The following is a 12324-nucleotide window of genomic DNA, read 5'->3' on the forward strand; positions in this document are numbered from 1 at the left end:
CCGATGGCCGGTGACCGCGGGGACCGTCGAAATTCCGGGGCGAAGCTTTTTCGGAGCAGTGATCGGTGATTCCTGGATCAATGGCGAGCAGCCAGTGGACCCGAAAAGCATCGTAAAGGCGGTAATAAAAGCGTTGCTACTAACATGTCGCTCGCGCGGCTTTTTATTGGACACGGTGTTACTTTACTCCGACCAGCCAGGGGCCATTGTTTTTGGGGAGCAACCCCGCGATCTTCTTCACCCTTTGTCCTCGCGGGCTAGAGTTCTGCGGTGGTTTAATCGATTCGTAACGTTGCACCGGTAGGCCGTTGTCTAATTTCGTGGGGCTGCTTGCCGGAAATCTAGCGTTTCTTCGATTGTAAAGCTTCGTCGCTCGTTGCAGTGAATCTGTGGGTGACCTAAATTGGTGCGCGAGGTGATTGAGAGCTTTGGAGTGATTATTTAGGTGTTGCGATGTGGAGTGGCGGTAGAACAGGGTTGGATGCGGCTTAAATCCTGAATTATTTATTTATTATTATTATTATTATTAACGGGAAACCCTCTAGTGTACAGAGATATAAAATTATTACCATTACTACATAGAAAGATAAAAATAAGCGAAAGAAATAAAAAATATATATATAAAATGATAACATAAAATAAAATAAAATAATGTAATATGAAATATAATTATAGAAATATTTGCTGCTCCCTTGTCTTAGATAACTAAATAATGTACTGTGTTCTAGGTAATTAGAAGATTGCCTATTCGAACAGGGTAACCAGTGCAGTGCAAAACTATGCATAGTATAGAAACTAGAAAGTGAGCGAAGATCATACGTTAACGGAGGAACTGAGGACCTTGCAGCTCCAGTTTCGACTGTTTTGAGTTATGTGTAACATACGTAAAAAAAATCTGCATCGTTTGCTGCACATTTGATGTAAATCCGATAACGAATTAATGATTTATTATAAATTTTGAATCTTCTCCCATTACTTTTTTGCACAGTACGAATGCTCGAGATTCGAAAAATTCGCCAGAAATAGAAATGAAAAGTGATCAAGTCAGTACCTACTATTTATTGTGAGAAAATATGTTGTTTTTTCAATTAGAGGTCTCTTTTTAATTTCAAGTCGAAGCAATAATTTTATAAACAGTTTTCCCTAATTTACTTCAAGTTGATGAAGATGCAGCTGCGCTGCTCTTGCTGCAAGGTCCTCAATTGTGTTTTTATTTGCTGTTCATTTGCGTCCCTCTTCACAGGCGAGGTTCTTTAAACATTTCCAGTAGTCTTTCAGCAGGGCAGGAAAGCTGTCGGGTATATAGCATTCGCTTTCGCAATCAACAATTTAATTTCGTTCCGAGTCGCTCGTCCTCGAGGAACGTTGCGGCTTTTATCCTCCGCGATCGAAGAGCGTCGAATTAATTTCGGTAGCACCTGTATCGATTATAAGTGTGTTCTTTTTCCTGGCCACGCTCGGGGGCAACATTAAAAATAACTACCTATCGGCTCTCGTGCAACGAACCACCCACGTCTCGGTCTCGCGTTACGATCGCGTATCTCTTTTAATACAACGGTACTGCGGCCGGGTGAGAGCGTACCCTGCGAAATTTTTCGAATTTCCAACCAACGACCGCGCCGTTGTCGAAAATAAACGTTTCCACCGGTAACCAAACAACTGGCGCGCGTGCAAATCATTCATTATGCGAAAAATAGAGCCTCCCGTGTGCTTTGCATCTATGAGGCTCGTCACCCTTAACAGCAACTGGAACAAACTGGTTTCTACAATAATATAAATAATCTAGCTTGTCGAAAGTTCAACAAATATCATCCTCTGCTGGTTCGCAGAAAGCACAGCTAATTCCCGAAGCACAGATGTTGCGTGTGTCGCAATGAAGAAAGGCACATGCGGTTCGAGCGGAGACCAATCCTGTGTGTTCAGCAATTTTTCTGGGCATTATTATACCATTTACTTTCAAGGATAGATCGAATTACTATCAATTAAAGCCAAGAATAATCTTAAGTAAATGCAGTAATTAATTTGCAAGAAAAAGCGATGAAATTATGCCCGAGTTAGTGGCGTCTGAAAACGGGGGCCCCAATTATCCCTGACAGGTACGTCGGGGAAGGAAGGGATTTTCTTCTGAAAAAATCGTTACTGGTTCTCGTTAATAATAGCGTTGCGCCGCGAGGTGGCCGTGGACGTAAAAAGCGCGATAATTATCGAGCTGCGAAGTCGATCGAGCCGAAGTATTTCGATCGAGAGCCGAGACGGATAACAAGATCGAACCTCGAGGCTGCTTCCATGCCCACGGAGAGACATCGATGGTTATTATGAGCAACACCATGGGGACCCGTAATATAGCCCGTGCTTTGCTGTAGGTCCGCAGCTTCTCTCCGCACGCACACCAACCGCCGACACTCTCCTAACGGCTGTAAAAAATGATTCTCGCGGCGAAAGACATGTAAATTTATGAAGGCTCCGGGGGCCTGGCTGCCCTCCCTCCCTACCCCCTGGCTGCATCCCTGCCCCCCCTCGACGTGGATGCATTGTTGTGCTAACAATTAATTAATGTCGCTTTAATTGCGCCTACCACGGCAACGACCCCGGTCCCTTTTCCCGTTTCTCGTCACCGACGATCCTTTTGTCTTTGCATACCTTCGACTGCGCGAAATTATGCTGATTAAAGCGCTGTCCTCTTGGTTATTGTTAGTGGGCCTCGGTTCGGGGATACCGAACAGCGACTCCCCTTCTCGGTGAATATTTCATGGGCCAAAAACGGGCCTCTCCTTTTGTGGTCATTGTTCCGTGGTGTGCATTGTGCGATGCTGTTATTGTCGTCCTGATCGATCATTGTTTTTCTGCTTCTTTAATTGTATGCTGCGAATCCGCGGAGTTATTGCGAGTCAGATAGATTATCTCTGCGTATTAGTTAGCTTCTATGGGTCGGGGGTATTAAACACTTGGGAAGCAGTGGGTTGTATTATCACCCTGCGCCAGCTTTGGTGTTTATTTGAAAATTATTCGACTTTTTGCGAACACCAGAATCCAAACCCTTCTCGATGAAAAACGACGGACTAATGACTACAAATCACCCGTGCCTCAAAATCGGCGAAACGTTCACTGGACAGTCTGGCGAGAGATACGATAATTTGGCAAAAATACAGTAACTACTGGCTGGAGCCAAAAATGTCCATGGTTGATTTTTAAGCGCGGGACTTTATCGCGCGTGAATCTTGGGAGATGATTGGCGACGCCTTTAAGATACAGAGTGTCATAATCCAGTACGTGAATTCACACCTGCCCGATATGAGCATTAACGTTTGAGAGCCTGCCTTCGTTATATTTTCCTCCGCGTGTCCGCTGAAGCGTGCGTGCTCACTCTGTCCGTGTTTTTCTGTTCCAGGACGTAAGGGAGCGGAAGGAGCGTAGATGAGTCCTGCTGTCTGCGTTCTCGGTAAGTCGTGAACAGCGAATATAAAGAGCGTACGGAATGTCTCACGGCTGAGCCCAGGGGGACCTTGTTATACGTGTAGGTATATTATTCCAACCCATGCCCAGCTTCAGCTTCTATTTAACTAACGAGCCAGTTCCGTTACGTACGAAAGGCAAGTTTGGCTTCTTTTCAAAACGATACGGCTGCGTGTTTCGTATTTCGAACGTTCTCAGGATCGCGAGCTATTTTCGAAAATTAACCGAAATTGACGACTGACTTTTCTTGTTGAACACTCATGTACTCCCCGCTTGATACGATGGAATATCATGGAATATCGATATCGTGTCACTTCCATGGAATTCTTTGAATAACTTAAGCGGTCATGCTCAGTCAGGAGGCCGAAAAAAGGGTGGTCTTTGGAAATTTTTTACTCAGAAGCTATAACACATTTTCCATAAAGTCTTTTTTCCTTTTAAGAGTTGCATCTAGGACCGTGCATGGTAATTTTTTTATTTAAAAATATTTATCAATAACTAAGTTATTGTCCATCACTCGAAGGCTCTCTAAATAAAAAGGCTTCTGCGGTGCCCACTGCTGCTCGAAAGTCGAGCATCTAAAATAAAAAATTCAAAAGAATTTACTTATTATATTATATTATCTAGTATTTGAACAAAGGATTTTTTTATCCGCTGCTTAGTTTTCTTTTGATTGACGAAAATCAGGCAAGATTTATGATAAAAATTTAAACTTTTACTTTAAACATTAGCCATTTTTTCCCAAATCAATAACTACCTGTAGTAATTTTTGCGATGGAAAATATAAATAAGTATATGAAATGTCAGCGATCTCCCGGCAGCGACTTTTTTCAGAAGTTTGCGTCTAATTTTGACCTAGTGCGTCCGAAATAAAAAAATTCGCGGGAATTTAGTTAGTACGTTAGATTATCTAGTCCTTAATCGTTCATTATCCCGAGAAATTAATTTGCTACAAAATGGCGGCTTCTCATATCAAAAGTATCGATTTTCGCCACAGAATCGCTCTCATTATTCCTTATTTTTCATGTGTAAAATAAAAACTACGTAATGGAAATGAAAACGCCATGATTAAGGACTAGATAATCAAATATACAAACTAAATTTGGTCGAATTTTCCATTTCTGATGAACCAGATCAAAGCTACAGTGGTCACCGTAAACTGCATAAATAAAAAAACGCTGCCGTGAAATCGCCTAAAATTCGATTATTTATTTCGATACCGTAATGCAAAAAAAAATTACATGAACTTTAAAATATATACTTTAAAATATACAACCGTTTATTGAAAAAAGTCGTCAAGTTTTAAAAGAAAATCCCGAAAATACTTGTGTTTCCAGATCTTACAGGTAGGCATAGCCCCTTAATTGATCCTTGCGCCAGTGCCATCGTATAATTTCTATAAGCAACCCAAACCTTTCACCCAAGGATTCGTAACGGCTCGTCAAAAACGTTGCAACAAGATGTCCCCTCCCCGCGGTCTGCCGTCGTTTATCCAGCAAACCGGACCAAACGAATCGATGCATCGTGCCAGCGCGTCTCAACGAATTCTCGATCGGATCGATTCCCCCCGGGGGCGCGATGCAACGGTGTCGATTCCCCCGGTCCACGGGTGAGACAGAGAAACGGCCGGGCGTCGGGCGGAAGCGAGACGGCGCGGCGCGAAGGATGAAGGAGACAGGGGCCCGTTGCTGGACTACCTCTTCTTCCCCATAAATACGGATTTAGTCGCGCGGTTTACGACCGAAAACGTGTCGAGCTTCGCGAGCCAGGCCGCGCCTAAATTATTAAAGTCGTAAACGATCGAAATCGTCGTTAAGCGGCGCGCGAGGAAACCCATTGGGGCCCTGCCTCCGCGTCTCCACGGAGCGAGGATCATTTTTCTCGGGGCTTCATTGTTGGGCCACGGCTAAGCGGGCCTGGGATACACGACTCGCCGTATCCACGCGGCCGACAATAAACGGGCTTGCCCGTCGTACGCGGGTTTTCTGCGACGGATGCCCCCGGTATCTGGCCGGGCATAGATCAGGCAGCAAGGTTATTGGCACCGGTAATCTCGAACGGCACGCGTAATACCTCCCGATGAGTTGTTAACGCGACGTTACGCGAATGAAATATTCTGTCCGACGGTTTGAACCGGGATTTATCGTGTGCCCCGTGTCGCGCCTACCTTTTTACGGGGGCTAGCTAGTCGTGGTGACTCCGATGACGGAGGCGCGTTGATTCATCGCCGATCGAGGCTGTATTGTAGCTTTCGCGGCGGACCCTTCGATTGGAATCTGACGCGGCTTGGCGGGGACTCGTATGGGAGGGGAAATTCGCAGTTGAGGGGCTCCGTTTTTCGGGACTTACGAGTGAAAAGATCGTGGGCGTTTGAAATGTTTTGGGGATGGGACTTGTGCACTGAAGGGAATTAAGGTGGGCGTATGAGTGTTCGAAATGCGGGGGTTAATAAGTTCAAAGATGGAGTAGATAGTTTTCATTGAATTATTGATAAGATGTGGTTGATGCTTCTTGTGTTAGCGACGCGTTAAGGCTCACTGTACCACCTTGTTTAACCATCTTGTTTAATTATGCGCGTTTTATCTTTTATTATCCTCGCGAAGGCTGCATTCAGTTGAGTAAATCGTGCTGCGGGAATGGTGTGTGTGTGTGTACTTTGCAATTATTTTTTGCAGTGAGTACAGTGGTACCGTTATTATTTTATTCCGCAGTGTAACGAGCTTTATTCATTATTGTGTTCGAATGGGATTTCGCCTGACCCTGATCGGCTACAAGTTTCACGGAGGAGAATGATCGATGGGAAATACACTATTATTATATTTTTAATCGATGCACTTAATTCATTCCCTGTGTTCGCTCGAAACGATTTAATTGCGCGGTCATTATCTGGCATTATCCAGTGATTAACGCTGGTTCCGTTCCTTAAAAAGGTAGTTTACGTAATCAACGTGAGTGTTCGCTAAAGATGGATGCCGATGGTGATGAAAAAGGAACGCGCAAAGTTCAGCCGAAGCAAACATAATCGTCGTACTAATGAAGAACTAACATACGGTATGAAGAAATCACCTTCGATACTTGACGATTCCTTCGGATAGTTTTACGGATTTTCCACCAGGTAAAAATGTGACTTTCGTTACGAAGAAATAATCGACGATACATACTTCGCGATTGCTTAAGATTTTCTTATGGATTTTCCGATAGAACTCTATGGCTGCGAAGTCCACGATCCAATAGATATATTTCGCCAACCTTCGTTATTCCGAAATTTATCATTTCGCACGTAACGATCCTTAATAAATAAAGGATCGTTATTATAATAAACCGTGAAGTTGGTTCGTGGTGATTAAGGAACGAAAAAAATTCGATACACGGGCCCGTCGATACGCGAACGGCGAGAACGCATCTGTAATAACGAAAAGGACGAATAAAAAGGAAAGGAATGTTCGAAAGCTGGGGAACACGAGAGGGGGGCAAGAGAGAACTCGGTTTCGAGAGAACTCCGGTCCATTATGTATATTATATCTTAATCGTTATTAATGCAGAATTATCATACAAATTATACTTATCATGCAAATCGCCTCGGAAAGCGGAAATTGAATTTTTATCGTGAACCGTGTCGCTGACAAATTAGTTATGGTTTAATGTTCTACGCTCTCAACATCCATGTCACGGCTGTCAATGAAATTTGTCACGCTCGTGTAAGCAGGCTACGCAATGTACCGTATTTCTGAATTTTACGAACGTGCAGGCATCTCGCTCCCTCTCGGTCTGTCCTGATAAATAACATCAACCCAGACAACTGTGGCGCCTAATTAAAACCCATCTTCAATAACTTGGAAATTTATCCGTCCGCTCGTGCAGCTTCCCAGGAAAAATGGATCCAGGATTCAACCGCAAAATGTCAAACCTACTATATTAATTTATATACCGTGACTAATCTCTCGCAGGCATCGGTAGCTTTGTCGCTAAACGCGGGGAAACGTTAAGGAATATTTAACGACCAAAACGATATCGTCGACAGGTCCCAATCCGTAGAATGCGTAATTAAAAGGAGGACTAGTTAAGGTAGACGCACCATTTCTGGCCACTTTAAAGTATTGTACCAGTTTTGGCCAGTTATTAAAAAATATAATATTTCTCCGCCTAAGCAATAAATGTAACCTTATATCTCTGCGGGTATACTAAACAAAATATTTATCGTGTGAAATTCTCCGCATAATAATGATCTGCAAGCAGTTTAAGAAATAAGATAATTATACACATGGCCAAAAACAGTGCAATGGCCAAAAATGGTACACCTACCCTATAACGAAATTGTAACTTCATTCCTCTGAAACGTCCTCGGCCAGTGACAATCATTGGCCAGGCTGGCAGGAGAGAATTTATTATAAAGCCGGAGCGCCGATGGGGCGGATTAATCATTCATCGGCTGTATCGATCCCGGTGGAAAGCGGAAATTTATGGATTTCCCTGGCCGCCAGCTGGCCGACGAGGTCTCCAGCACGTCTGAGATTAAAACTATTTCTGGGAATGCGGCGTGGAGCGGGCAGCTAGGACGCATGTCGAGCCTCCGCGTCACGTATCCAGGATAGGTGGCACGCACTAGGTGGCTGACTACAAAGAAGCGAGGCCGATTTGCAATTTAAATCCGTCGGCGTACGTGCCCACGGGTCATCCGATTACTATACGCCACTGCGCCGATCATTTCACCGAACCTGGATAGCTTCGATAACAGCGTACATCCACCGAGAAGATACCCGCGAGATCGAGAGTCGTTCGACTGCAGTTCGAGGGTGGCAGCTCTCGTGGCCACGTCAACATCTCCGACGAAAGTATTTTCGCGGAGGACCTGTGTACTGAATTGAATCAGTATCCTCCACCTTCCTACTGAATTCGACGGGGCTGGGGGCGTGCTCTATGATTTTGTCAAGTCTCCTGGAGATTGTTGCTGTTCGAAAAACAATGGAGTAAATTGTGGTAGTTTGGGATATTTAAAGGGAGAGATAACTGTTAGTGAGGATGTATGTAGTTTCTTAGTGTTATTGGGTGTGATTTGAGGAGTGGATTTAGTACACTAAAATGGGAGGAAAGGATTAAATGAGGCATTGAGAGCAAAAACGGACTAAGCCATGTTGAAAAAAATCAATTTTTCATATTTTATATGATTAGTACTGGCTATTGGAATACATTATTGATACTAACTCAATTTCGCAAAAAATGTGCGATTCTGCTTTAAAATAAATGGGGCTTCTATCGAATCGTTACAGTTCCTATTCGAGATAGAAGAAAAAGTAGCTATCTGAAAATGAAAACAGAGCTCTTGTAAAGGCTCCCTGTAATTTCTCCTACACGCACTTGGTCTTCGAAAACAGACACGTTGATCCTCGAATTAAGAGACTCCGGGGGCTGGGTTCGGGAAAGTTTGGCTTAAGAGCGTCGAAGAAAAGTCTCTTCACCTTTTTCTTCCCGCTAGTCCTTCGTTTTTTGTAGGTATCAAGGTGGTTCTCTAATTGCTTTTTGTTGCAGTAATCGATCGTTATACCCTTCAAGGTCTTTCACTGAATCGAGCTGCACAATAAGTGTTGTCAAATTAGAGTAGATTAGTAATAGTCGATTTCTTATAATTCGTATGACTACAACACTACATATTATTTATTTATTTATTTACTTACGGGCGAAGGCCCTTTGGTGTCGAGTACATAAATAAGACGAAATATAAAGGAGAATTTAGTTCGAGTTACAATATACGCAGCTTAATATGTCTTGATACAGCTGATTTGAAGATGGTTACGGATCCATGGAAAAAGTCGACAAAGTCGTTGAAATCATTCGCAGTTGTACAGAGTCTATTTATACAATCATTTTTTCCTAAGTTCGTTCGATATGGGGCAATATGAAAAAGTTGCCTAGATCTTAAGGGTATCCTAGGGACATAGAATTTTAAAAGTTCCAGAATTCCTGGTCAATCGACGAACTGATTAAGGGTTTTATAAACTAAGACCAAGTCTGCCATGGTTCTACGTTCTTCCAGAGTATCATATTTAAGGTACTGAGAATGCCATCGTAGTTGTGACAGGTTATAGACATCGGTTTATTGATTTTGAAAGCGATATATCACTTAGAAATTTGTGTTGGACACCTTGGAGCAGTTTGATATGATTTGATTGCGCCGGGTTCCATACTTGCGAAGTATATTCGAGGTGTGGTATTTATCCTAAAGGAGGGCCTGATTATAATGCGGAAGTCCACATTTTTTCACTTAAAGTTGATTAAAATTCTACCTCCCTGCGAATAAAAAACGAACCGTAACCACTCTGCGGTGAAACTTCATTGAAGTGTGTTTCTCCAATAGAAAGCTTCTAACGAGCGCGCCAAACGCAATTTCATGGAAATTCGACAGTTTTTTCTGTCCCATCCGCTCAGAGTTTCCACGCCTGTGGACGCATTTCAAACAATGAAGAGAAGAACCATCTTAAGGCCTTCAGCTTTCCAATGCAGCGCCCCTATGCACCCTCGAACCCCCTTCTCTTCATCGCTCTTCTCTTCCCTGACTGAATCGTTCCCTTCGACGATATTTCCTTATCGATCGATCTTTCACGGTACCCTTTCGCCCCCTTCGAGCCACCACGCCAGCCTCTGTTTCTTTCCCTCTGCTCCCATTTTTGTATCTCGAGCAATTCTGTCCTCCCCGTTCAACCCAAGTCTTCGCCAATTTACTAACATCTCCCATCGCGTGAAACGGTGGAACCGCGAATAATTACAGACGAATAATTGCATTCCATCCTTATCAACCCCCAGAGGCGCCGATTTCTTCGATGTCTTTCGCCAAGGAAACATCAAGGGGCGTTCAGATGATCGAGATGCTGCTCGATTGCAAACGGAACGTCTCGCGTCACGGTGTACGCAGAGGGGCCGAGGTCACGAGGAGCACGAGGACGATTATAAAAACGGCTGGCAGGTGGTGGGGCCCAGATTGGTCCCCATGCATGTATATATCGGAAAGAATATCGAGTGTCGACCTTCCGTGGGGCTCTGCGAACCGTTCGAACCGTTTTCGATCGGTTCGATCGGGGCCCCCATCGTGCCTCTTTCTTACAATGTTTCTCACGTCGGCACAGACAAAAGGCCGCAGAAATTCCACCGTGAAAATCCGCGCTCATATTGGCCCGCGACTGCGCCTCGTGACAAAGAACGCGGGCGAGTGGAAATACGTGCGAGAAGGCTGGAAACTGCTTCGTTGAAATCAGTTAGGAAATCACGGGGTCCCATTGGAGAGCTCTCTCTCTCCCTCTCTCTCTCTCTCTCTCTCTCTCTCCCCCTCGTTCCTCCCTGTTCCTCCAGTTCTTGCCTCCCCTCCGTGCTCCCTCCCGCCACGGGGTCGATCATTAATTTGTAACGAACCGGCGCCGACTGTTATTATCCTATGGTTACGCGATCACGTGATTACACGCACACGCAACGCTGCGTGATCTCGTGGGTACGGGAGGCCAGTTTCGACGGATGTTAAGCGGGGAATCGAAAGGAGATTATAGCCGCGTCGCGAGGATCTCGTGCTGGATGCATCCGATGAAAACTGATATTACATACGTGCTCTCAGTGGGAAGACACCGCCGCGCTTTTCACGCGTCTGGCTATTGTACACGTGTAATTTATTCGTTCTTCGCTTTTGCACGGTTTAAGTGTTCAGTTGTTAAAGGGTGGGGCAGAGAGGAGTCACATCGAAATGCAGGGGTTGCGAGGTCATGGGTGCACGTTTAAGGGGTTACATCCACCTAGAGGTCCGGAAAAGCATACAAGTTTAGGAATTTTTTGGGGGAAAAGTATAAGTGAAAATCATACACAATGTTTTTCTACTAAAAGGTACATCTTTTAACTATATTATTCTAAATTTTCATTAGATATTATTATTAACTAGAGGAGATATCGGCTTGGATATGAGTCCTGTTTTTTTTTAAGCATAAGCTAGTGGAAAAAATTAAAATAGATTTTAATAGTAAATAACTTTCAGAAGTACCTAACGTTCTCATATTTTAAAATTTTGCTTTCAATTTCGCAATAATGGTAATACTTGCAAAGCCTTCTTGAAAAAGAGAAACATGTTTTCCACGAAATTCCATATTTCAACTTCAAACGATCGCTCTTTTTTTACCAAAATACAATATTAAAATGCGAAGAACGTCAGGTACTTCTAGTAGAAAAACATTGTGTATGATTTGCACTCATACTTTTCCCCAAAAAAATTCCTGAACTGGTATGCTTTTTCCGGACCTCTAAGTGGATGTAACCCCTTAAGTAGACGATGAGCCTCATAGACAGACCCACTTAATTCTTAAGTTTCCGAAGGCAAATGGCGATCGCAGGATTTCGGAGATCGGGTCCTCTCACTGGTAACAGAAGCTATCGATGAACAACAGCCTATCGGATAACCACCGCTAACGGATTCGATCGGTGTGCAAACATGGCCCAGGTTGAGCCACGAGACTATCGATTGGTCTTTCCAGGAAGGCAGGGGGCCGTCATGTAATCCGACTGGCGTCTTGAAACGGGAATTATTTCGACCATCGATTTCGATCACCTGCCCTGGACAAGGAGTCGCCCGCACCGTGAACCGTTCACCCCTGTCTGCCCAAAAAAATCCCTTAGAAGATCACCCTCGACGATACTGTTACTACCGATCAACAAGCAGGCTACAAGAATCACTCGGATGTATGTAAACTGGATTGAAATCGGTGTTGAAAAACTGCTTCGCGGTGTCTCATTTAACTAGTTCCTCGTGGAAGCTAATAGCAGATCTCCAACGAATAATTACGCTTTTTCGCACGGTTGAATGGAGCTCTGAGCATCGATCGATGTCACATATGATTCTATCTT

At 44.0% G+C, this 12324-nt stretch overlaps 1 protein-coding gene across 5 annotated transcripts in view; it reads left to right on the top strand.

Annotated features, from left to right (window-relative positions):
- Positions 1–12324, top strand: part of Zfh2 (Zn finger homeodomain 2) — a 315460-nt gene that overhangs the window by 30264 nt on the left and 272872 nt on the right. For all 5 annotated transcript variants that reach the window (XM_076815521.1, XM_076815525.1, XM_076815523.1 and 2 more), the window contains exon 2: positions 3389–3439. The gene's annotated coding sequence lies outside the window, so the exon portion shown is untranslated. The remainder of the gene's footprint in view (positions 1–3388; positions 3440–12324) is intronic.

The sequence above is a fragment of the Andrena cerasifolii genome, chromosome 6 (genome assembly GCF_050908995.1).
Source record: "Andrena cerasifolii isolate SP2316 chromosome 6, iyAndCera1_principal, whole genome shotgun sequence".
Classification (NCBI taxonomy): Eukaryota; Metazoa; Arthropoda; class Insecta; order Hymenoptera; family Andrenidae; genus Andrena; species Andrena cerasifolii.